We start from the raw sequence: 10,586 nt of genomic DNA, 5'->3' as shown, positions 1-10,586 counted from the left end.
CTAGGTTCTATCCTTGTCACTCTTTAGGCATCAGGCTGAGACCTTTTTGTTGACCCAGCCCTATGGTGATTAATCTTTTAGTGAGGTGGTAGGACTTGTCCTTAGTAATATGTTACTGACCGAGCATGTGATGAATTTTGCATTATCTAAAATTCTTTCCAGTAGCACCTTAGAGACCAACTGAGTTTGTTCCTGGTATGAGCTTTCGTGTGCTGAAGAAGTGTGCATGCACACGAAAGCTCATACCACGAACAAACTCAGTTGGTCTCTAAGGTGCTACTGGAAAGAATTTTTGATTTTGTTTTGCATTATCTGTTATATTTAAAAAAAAAAAGAATTCTGGCTTTAAAGTGATTTTATGTGTTGTACTCTACTTTGCCAGGTCACTTTTGGGCTTTTTATTTTGTATAAAGAGACTTATAAATGTTAATAATCACCCAACCCCCATTACTCCAAACTGAAAACATTGCCATTTAGGCTCCAGTCTGCACTCTGTGCTGTTTCAAAACAGTGAGAAGAAGCTTACCAGAACACAGAAAATGCAAGGGAATGTTTCAAACCCTCAGAATTCAATAAAAAAAAAAGGCTGGTTATTTTTACGTTTTCATAAGAAGTTTCAGATACAGTAATAAAGCCTGAAAAACTTAACAGAGACTTATATAACCATATTACATAATACTCTCTTTCTGAGCTATTTGGAGAAAACTCAACAGAGGGAGACTCTCCAGCTATGTAGTATCATAAGAGGAATGTTTCTTCTTTGTGACTCTGTGTCTGCATCTATGTAGAGGGGGCCAACGGAGCCGAGCAGTGAAACTGACACACAGAGAGAGCCAGAGGATGTAGGAAGAGTGGTGAAGAGAAATGGGAAGTGCTAGGTATTTTACAAAGTACAGTATACAAAAAAGCAAACCATCTGTATGTGTGTGTACCATGGCGTGATAGAAGTGATACAGAATGTAGCTTAGTTGGCCAGACTAACTCCCCAATCTTGATTTCCCTCCATCCTTTAAACAAGTAGACATGAGTGTAAATATATTCTATATATTCTCTGTACAAGCCATCATTGTGAATGTGTGGGGGAAGGTATTACAGTATTGGGTTATTACTTTTATTTTTATTTTATATACTGTGTGAACCGCCCTGAGACCTTCGGGTATAGAGTGGTATATGAATTCAATAAATAAATAAATAAATAAGATGATTATTTACTCCCATGTAAATGTGCTTGGATTGCAGCCCCTCACATCACAATCTTATGCCAGTCCACTCAGAAACAAGTCCCATTGCGTTCGGTGGGGCTTAGTTTCCAATAAATGGGTATGGGATTGCAGCCCTTAATGTGTTTACTCTTTATTTCAAAGCACCGCAGGCAAAGATCCCGGTGCAGATTTCTAATCTCCAGGCTTGCATTTATCTTAGGGTAACTTTTCTGTTAAAGGTTTGTACAGCGAGCTGTGCAAAAGGCATTTGCTCCAAAAGCTTCAGATAACTAAATTCGTTCGTTTTATTGCAAGAAGGCAGGGGGCTAAACCGGATGTTAGCAACAATAGCTTTCCAATGATGAGACAGTGGGTGCATGCACATGTCTGTTGAAATACAAGCGTGCATGACTGTTTCCTCTCTCATCCAGCCACACACCCTCACCAAAGAAATAAATAGTGTTTCAGATTCTGAATCTGTTCAGAAACGAGACTTCCATTGTCAAAATCCCCAGGCGATGTGAGGAAGACGTGGGCTGGGTATAAACACGCTCGAAACTCTGCTCTGCCAAAATAAATAGCCATGTCTTCTTAATAATAATTATTCCTTAATGCTTGGTGCTTTCAGATGCTGCCTGAACGGAAGGCGAATTATATTTTGGAATATAATTCGGACAGCCTTTCAAGAATCGAAATAATAATAACAACAATAAAAGAACGAAGTGCAAGGAAGAAACATTAAGGCTTCAGCCCCATACCATTTTAGCTGGGAGAAACTTCCCTTCAACTCATTGGAACTTAATTCCGAGTGGACGAATTTATTCCTTCCATTTTCAAGTATCCCCTGGGTTGTAGTATTGTAATTGCTCGTTATTATATGTTACACGGCGGCAAATAATGCTTGAAGCGCTTTTGGAGTCCTTATGGTTTCCACGCTAAACAGTAAAAATGCTAGGCATTCATGTATATTCGAATCCCAAGCTGTAGAGTCAACAGTTCCGTTTATTTCAGGGGTGAATTTAGTGTCTGACCCGTCAAAATAATTTTACTACTCTCCTCCAATCCTAAATGCGTTTAGCTGGAAGTCAGTCCCGCTGATTTATAAGGAACAGCTGGGACCTTCTTTCAGGAAATTATGCTTAAGTTTGCATCCATAAATAGGCGAACCTCTCTTGGATCCTGGAAATGCTGGCGGGGAGGAATATTGATTGCCCTTTATAGTAATTGGAAAGCACTCCCAGGCATGTCTACTCAGGAGTAAGTCCCGCGGGCTCAAATGGGACTTACTCCCAGGAAAATGTGTCTAGGATAACAGCCTAACTCAGTAATCTTGTGATTACACTTCCTCGAAAACAAGTCCCATTTCATTCAATGGAGACTACTGTCAAGTCAGCATTGGTAAATAAGACTGCAATGTGCCTTTTTCGTCCTTGGAAGGAGACATTGGGCTCAGCAAGGACCAGCATTCAATTAAATGATCCAATCCGGCCAAAGCGAAGCACTTTTAAATCCCACGAGTTTCAGCGAGAGATAGTCAACCACCACGTGCCCATTTCCAATTAAAAATCAAAGGAACGACCCAACTTTGAGATCGCAGCTGAGCGTTTGGGGGTGGTAGTTCATCTCCTATTTACAAAAACAGTCAACGGAGTGCAGTGGTTTGGGGAATTGTATGACACACGCGATCCTGTACATGCCTACTGGGAAGTAAGCCCCGTTGACAACAATGGGATTTACGTCTGAGCAGATATGTGTAGGATCGTTCTGCTAGTTTCGTGCGAATGCTCCCAGGTCTCTTACATTTAACTTAAGAAGAAAACAAGACACAGGATCGAGACGGTGCAAAGCGAGAAGCGCTACCTTCGCATGCTGTTGGTTATCTGCCCTGATTAAGTTTCAGGAAGAGCAGTTTTGCTGTCCGGAATCTTAGTCTCTTCGCGTAGGAAAAGCTGATTCGCGAAATAGCTGTTGAACAGGGGGGATGCATTTCGGGGGGTGGGGTGGGGTGGCAGAAACTGCGGAGCTGAGGTTATGTTCCCCCCCCCCAAAAGGACACTCTTCCACTAACAGCAGCGTCACGCCAAGAAATAGAAATCAGCTGCCAAATCGGTCCATAATAACTGGATCTCCTTTTAGGGAAAAAGTGAGAGTTTAATCATTGTTTGCAGCAGTTTAGTCGGCTGAGGTTCTTCGTTTTCTCCGACCGCTCCAACACGTCCCCCCCCCCAATTCCATCCACCCTTACCCCCGGATACAGGGAAGTTGTCCCCCCCCCAGATGCTGGTTTTATTTCAGAATTTAGAGGGGGGGAATAGTGCGTTTCAAAATGACGTTTCAGTAGATAAATTCGTCCAGTAACACACACCAATCCTATACTCATGAACCTCAGGGGCCTTGCGTTGAATGGCGAATCCTTAGGATATCGCTGCGCGGCTGCATTACGGAGCGCAGGTACTTGGGATTTAGGAGCACATGTTCATAGCACCGGATTGTGGGGTTGAAATAATGCAGACTTTATTGAAAATAACGTTAATAGTCCTCCACTTGGGGGGAAACGCATTGTAATAGCTGTAGCAGGAAATTAATTAAACTAATGATCAGACTGCCGTCTTCATTTACTGTTTTAGGTGGAAGGACGACCCTAAGGACGACCCCGCCCTACATACAATAAAATCTGGATCCAGTTAATTAAATTAATAACCAAACCAGACAGCCTGACAACAACTGTGAAATGCACGCTTCGTTGCCATTAATCTACCGTCCAACGAGCGGTGCAATTAGGAGGAAGTCTTAGCTTATTAATTAAGGTGTCGCTAAAATGTGTAAATTCGTCAGAAGTGGTTTAGCTTGCGAATCGGTTTCGAAAGCCTAGTATTACTTCGGCATAACTGGGATTCGAACTAATAACTTTCTTGCTAGGTAGTATGACAGATTCCTTGAAGTGCGGTGGCTGAGAATGAATTGAAAAAACTACAGGACGCTGAAAACCGAGTTTTTACATTATACCCAGTCAGTGCTTTTTTTCTTTTGTGTGTGTGTGTGTTTAGGAGTACTCTCATTTTCCTACTCATATTGAAATATTGCCCCTCAATTAGGCCAAACTTAGATTCACAAAATGTTTGGGGGTATGAGTCCCTCTGAGTCTCCCCAGCAAAAAAAAAAAAAACCACTGTAACCAGTAAAAGATAAACAAAGATCCTCAGGAATATATCCAGGTAACAGGAAAGGTTGTTTGTAAAAGGCAAAAGAAAACGCTTAAGCCCTAAGGCAACCTTAAAAAAACAAAAACAAACAACAGTTGAGAAAAGAAGTTTTATTCAGGTATACCGAGAACATCACCAAATTTCTTCCCCCCACCTCCAGGCACGAACACCAGAACACCAAACATAGTTACACAGCGAATATAACTTTATAGTTAAAAAGACAAATATAACACCAGGGCATCAGCCGAGCTATTGGCCGAACTTATGCTGTCAGCAAAACCAGCCCCACTTTCTTTAATATTTGTTTGGCCATTTTGTGATAACATCTACAGGGTTTTCCTTTTGTTTTGTTTTGTTTTACTTGGCTGCAATATCTATCAGGTTGCAGTTCCCAGCTTCCTCGTTGGTTTAACTTGTACCCGATCCTAATTTGTACGTTTACCGGAGAGTAAGTCCTACAGAAGACAGTGGGGCTTAATGTCTGCAGAGATACAAGAATGTCTGTTTTTTGTTTTGGATATGCGCTACCAGGCGACACGCGTTTAAAAGGGATACCTGCGTTTCGCCTTCTGAATGCTTTGCGCTTATTTCAGTAATAATGTTTTGGCATTTGAGACGGACCTGCTCTTGGTTTGTGAGCAATATGCGGATAGGCTTCTTGTTTCTGACTAGACTAGAGGACCAGGACATTTCTGAGGCAGGCAATGTGTCTGTGTAGGGTTTTCTTTGGGAAACTGAATTGCACCCTAAATAACACCCTGACACCCTGTAACCACACAGCAATTTAGGACATTTTATTTGAATGTCTCCCATTCCCACGTATGCATATTTAGGATTGCAGCCTGAGACCCTGTGCAGAATTATAGGGGGTCGAATCCATAACTTTTTTCAATAGTTCACAAGTAGAAGAAGCTAGAGAAAAATGCATTTTTTTCTGATTGAATGGGAAGTATTTCAAAGTCGGAAAGACAACTTTGGGCATGCACCTGTTTTGGACCTTTCGGAACCGAAGCCCATAGGACTTTCGAGCAGAGCGACCACTTAATTGGAAATATACGCTTGCAGCCTCAAGAGCAAAGCTGGACGGATAAGTGTTTGATTTCTCAACAAGCAGAGACCTCATGCAAACATTTACAGTCCCTGCTCCAACTGTGTTAAGAGTACTTTTCTTAAAGTTTGCCTTGGATGAGGTTCTCCTTCCATTGTGTCCTGATAAACTGCCGGGAAAATAGTAACAACAGTTATCACCATCGTCATCAGTGAAGGGCCCATAGGAGCAGAGAATCTACGGGCAAAATTCCACAGAGGCTGGATGTGTGTTGTAGCTTTTTCTTTTCTATGCATTAGAATAAAGGGCAAGGCTTGGTTTTCTGAAATCAACGTCTGTGTGTTTACGCCTATTTTATTTACTCAGTTTTGCCCTCCTTTGGCCTAGTTATTTTTTTCATAACACAACTTTGCCCTCCTTGAAATCCACAGCCCTTTTCCAAATAAATAAGGACTGTCTTAGACGGTCAAGCTGCCTAAATGGGTTTCTTGCTAGTGAGGCGTTGGTTCCTGCTGGCTTGGAGAGGCATAGAGTGAATCCTGAAGTGATCGGCTGAATTGGCGGCGACAGACAGGACGGGCCATGCAACAGAAGTCAACAGACCCTTGACTTTCAACTTGACCTTGAACTTCCGTCTCAGAGCTGATCTTTATGGGATGGCGCATCTTGAACTGTTCCCGTTGGCTTCTTCGGTTCTTGTTCCGTGTGTGTGTGTGTGTACACACATACATATACGTATACGTATACACATACACATACACGCACGCGTTTGGCTTGGCATAAGGTTGTCTGCTTCCAGATGTCAGGGTGCAAAGAAGATTTAGCACACACACACCCCTTCCCTCCCTCACAAAAAGAAAAGGGAAATGAGAAATCAACGCGAGAAAGGTCTGGAGGAGAGATGGCTAACGCAACGCTTCTGCCATGGATAATGCAGAGACAGAGGAAACGGCTATTTTAGATGCAACAGAGTTCTTAAAGTGACGCCCATGATCTCGCACATCCTAAGGCAAAAGGATCTGCGGTCCTTTAGTCGGGGGTGGGGCAGAAAAACAGAAACAGAGTAATAGCAACAGTGACAGCGGCTTCGATGCTATCCCCTCATCCCCTCTCAGCCAAGTACAACATCTCCCTTTAATAATTATGCTCGTTGAGGCCCGCAAACAGACAGCAGAACGGCTAGGTGGGCTTTTTTGGGGGGGTTGTCCTTTTTTTGTCAAAGTAGTAGCATGCCTTTGTATAAGGAATATTATACGTTATTAATGTGGGTTAAAAGATTACACCTGGAGCATACTGGTTCGTAAGTTAGATGCACTAAAAGCAGTTGGGGATCCGCTCCCAAGAAATCGGTTTGTGCTTAAATCAAGTGGCGGGGTCTTCATCTCACCTCATATACACGATAGCTTTCAGAGAAGGTCCATCACAGCTTCAAGTGTACACGCACGTGTGAACAGACCCTTGGCCCTTTGTATTGCCCGGAGTTTGCTTCCAAGTCACAGGGCACTTTCACAGGGCTCTTGCTACCTTCTGGTGAGAAATTGTCCTAAACCCGGAATAGCCAGTATGATGCTTTCCAGATATTTATGGACTACAACTCCCATAATCTCTGACCAATGGCCACGTTGGCAGGGGCTGATGGGAGCTGAAGTCCAACGACATGAGCAGGGCACTGAGTTGGCTACCCATGCCTTAAGGCTTAAGCCAAAGACTCGCCGCCCTTATCTACGGCTGCGTGGAAACCCTAGGAACTGTAGCTCTGTGAAGGGTAAACTACAGTTCTAGGGTTATTTGCTGCGGGGAATGTGCTTTAAATGTATGGTATATAAGCAGAGGAGGGAATAACCTAGAATCATAGAACTGGAGAGTTGGAAGGGATCCCAAGGGCCATCTAGTCCAACCCTCTGCAATGCAGGAATCTCAGCTAAAGCATCCATGACAGATGGCCACCCAACCTCTGCTTTAAAACGGCCAAAGAAGGAGAGTCCACAACCTCCCGAGGGAGACCTTTCCACTGTGGAACAGCTCTTACTGTCAGAAAGTTATTCCTGGTGTTTAGTCGGAATCTCTTTTCTTGTCACTTGAAGCTATGGGTTCCAGTCCTATCCGCCAGAGCAGGAGAAAACGAGCTTGTCTTGTCTCCTCTTCCATGTGAATGGAATCTACCGCAGCCAAGTAGAAAGTGGGAATGAAAAACAGTTTCAGGTAGCAGAAGGAGTTGGGGGGGGGTTACGTTGGTTAGGCGTGAAGACTTCTCTCAACACGCGCCTTACCTCTATTCGGCCACTTCATTTCCAGCTAGGGAGATACAAAAGTGCATGGCGAGAAAGGTTACCTGGTGAGTCTGACACGGGTGCTCACGGAGTCGCCATCTACACTGGGTAATACGACACAATGTTCATTTATTATTTTTTCTTTACTGCAAGTGTATCCCACCCTTTTCTCCAAGGAGCTCAAGGTGGCGCAGATGTTCCTGTCCTCCTGCTCATTAATTCCTACATCAGCCCTGTGAAGTAGGCTGGGCTGAAAGGCAGGCAGTGAGTGGCCCAAGGTCATCCATGGAGATTCATGGCTGAGTGGGGATTCGAACCCTGGTCTCCCAGGTCCGAGTCCGACAATCTTATCCACTTGCGCCACACTGGCTCTCAGTAACTGCCTCTTATAGCTACTTACCCAGATAGGAGCCAACTCCGACGAGCTGAGGTCCCTTCACCACCACCCCAATAAAGCCCCCCCCCCCCAGTTGATGGGCATTGCCATTCAAATTGTGTGTGCACGCGTGTCTTGGGATTAATTATGCGTGGTGGGGCTTACCTCCCTCCCCCCAAAATATTATATTAAAGTTGGCACCCCTGCTTACTACAACGCAGCACACGTTAGTGGAGTTCGCTCAGAGCCTTACCAAAGGCTTTTGGAAATTCAGAAGCCTTCAGAAGTTTCGGTACTGCTCCTCAGAGTCTTCGTGCGCATATACATATCTATCTTCACATGTGTATCTCACAAAGTTAGCTTCTTCAAGTTTAAAGTATTGGTTCTTACTTGAAAAACCACTGAAGGCCTTTAAAATGTATTCACCTCTCGCTTTCTCTTTTACACACATACACAGAGAGAAAGAGAAACAGCGAGGAGCTCAATCTTGAATTGTTCAAAAGTAAGCAATTGTTCCAGAAGCGGTCTTTGTGATAGTTCGGATAAATGAAGATGCCATAAGATTCCACGATAATATACTTGTTCGATCACCCATTCCGAATACGGTAGAGGGGGAAACAAGGGTTCTACATAGAGAAGTGCAAGCAAATGACAACAGGGTCAATCTTTCAGTTTCCGGGCCAATCGCGCAATTTCTCTGGAGATTAAATCTAATGTACAAATAAGTTTCCGTCCTGCGGAATCGTATCCGCTGTGTTGTTGCCTTCTCTCCTGAGTACGCTCTGAGTACATTCTGTGAGTTTAGCGCTTGTTCCGTTTTACTCAATCAAAAGATGGAGAGGCGCAGATTTTCAAGTCCAGACAGGACGCAGGAGCAAACGTCCACCCAGCAACTGTTTCTGGGACAGTAATTTATAGCAAGAGAGATGCCGGGAGTCAAGTCTGTGTGAAAAAAAACTCTGCTTTTTCCTTTACTGCCTGGTGCGTGTGTTTGTGCGCCTGACTTTCCACAGTTACTGAGTGGCCAGAGAAATGGACTCTGCCGTTTTTGGGGGGATATTCTTACTTCCCTTGTAAGTAGAGCCCCTGTCGTTTAATAACAGGTGTCAGGACTGGGCTCTGGCGCAGATCAAGCCCTGCCTGGTTCTCAGCACTACAAGCCCTCTCCCACTCACAAAAATGGGAGCATTAGGCATGTGTCCTATCCCAGGACACAAAACGAGTTCATTGTTAAGTATGCAGGACCAGGTTCGCATTTACCATCCCCTAGTGCAGAAGCTAGTGCAGTACTTTGGCCACCTCATGAGAAGAGAAGACTCCCTGGAAAAGACCCTGATGTTGGGAAAGATGGAAGGCACAAGGAGAAGGGGACGACAGAGGATGAGATGGTTGGACAGTGTTCTCGAAGCGACTAGCATGAGTTTGGCCAAACTGCGGGAGGCAGTGAAGGATAGGGGTGCCTGGCGTGCTCTGGTCCATGGGGTCACGAAGAGTCGGACACGACTGAACAACAACAACAACAACAACAGTGCAGAAGTTATTCAGAGAAGGTGAAAGCTCATTCTTGCAATGCCTTGGTCGTGTGAAAGGGTTTGCAGAGGAGCCAGAACGGCCTCCTTACGCGTTCAGCAACACGTGTTAGTTAGTCCAAGCAAGATCAGAGCTACATCCTAAATACATAACCTCTCTATGCATAAACCTGTCGTTTATTTAGGCTACAAATCCTGTACCTACTTACGTGGGAGAAGTGCCACTGAACTCGATAGGACTTACATGTGAGTAGAACAGGTCTAGAATGGCTCGGTTCGCTTTTCCTGTCCCATACAAACTCTCCCTCGTGATATTATCACGTCATCAGCGATGGATAATCTTTATTAGGAGGAATAACTAGCTTTCCCCCCCCCCGTCAAAATGAACCTAGGACGGGTTAATAGTTTGTTGCAAGTCAGGTGTTGGGAAGCAAACTCGAGGAGAACCAATCGCTGCCAAAGACGTAGGCTGGTCAGGCTCGATCCCCAGCCATGGGATGGGGCCTTTGCTGAGAAGGGTGTGGGCACGGGAGGGCAACTAGTTGCATTGCAGAGGGCTGGACTACATGACCCTTGTGGTCCCTTCCAACTCTACAATTCTATGACTCTACTTTACTGACCACGACCCAAACAAGCGCACGTCAGTACAGTACTGGTTAGATAGCAATCTGGTTGCCTTTGTGCAATATAACCCGTCAAGAGACTGTGAAAAAATGATGAGCTCCAAAGAGCTACATAACTAATCAGAATATCCGATGAAATGGACCGCAGACCACGAAAGTTTGTGTCATAATAAATTCGTTCAAGGTTCCATAAAACTGTGTTGGGCGTGCGTTTTTGCTGCAAAACCCTTAACAAATACAACTATTCCTCTAGAAATAACTAATAGGGTATATTATTGCAATAAAAGGACCCACCTGAAATTAAAACTAGTGAGGATGACATCTCTCCGCGTCTT

This window comes from Lacerta agilis, chromosome 14, assembly GCF_009819535.1.
Source record: "Lacerta agilis isolate rLacAgi1 chromosome 14, rLacAgi1.pri, whole genome shotgun sequence".
Lineage (NCBI taxonomy): Eukaryota > Metazoa > Chordata > Lepidosauria > Squamata > Lacertidae > Lacerta > Lacerta agilis.
This window is presented reverse-complemented; position numbering follows the sequence as displayed.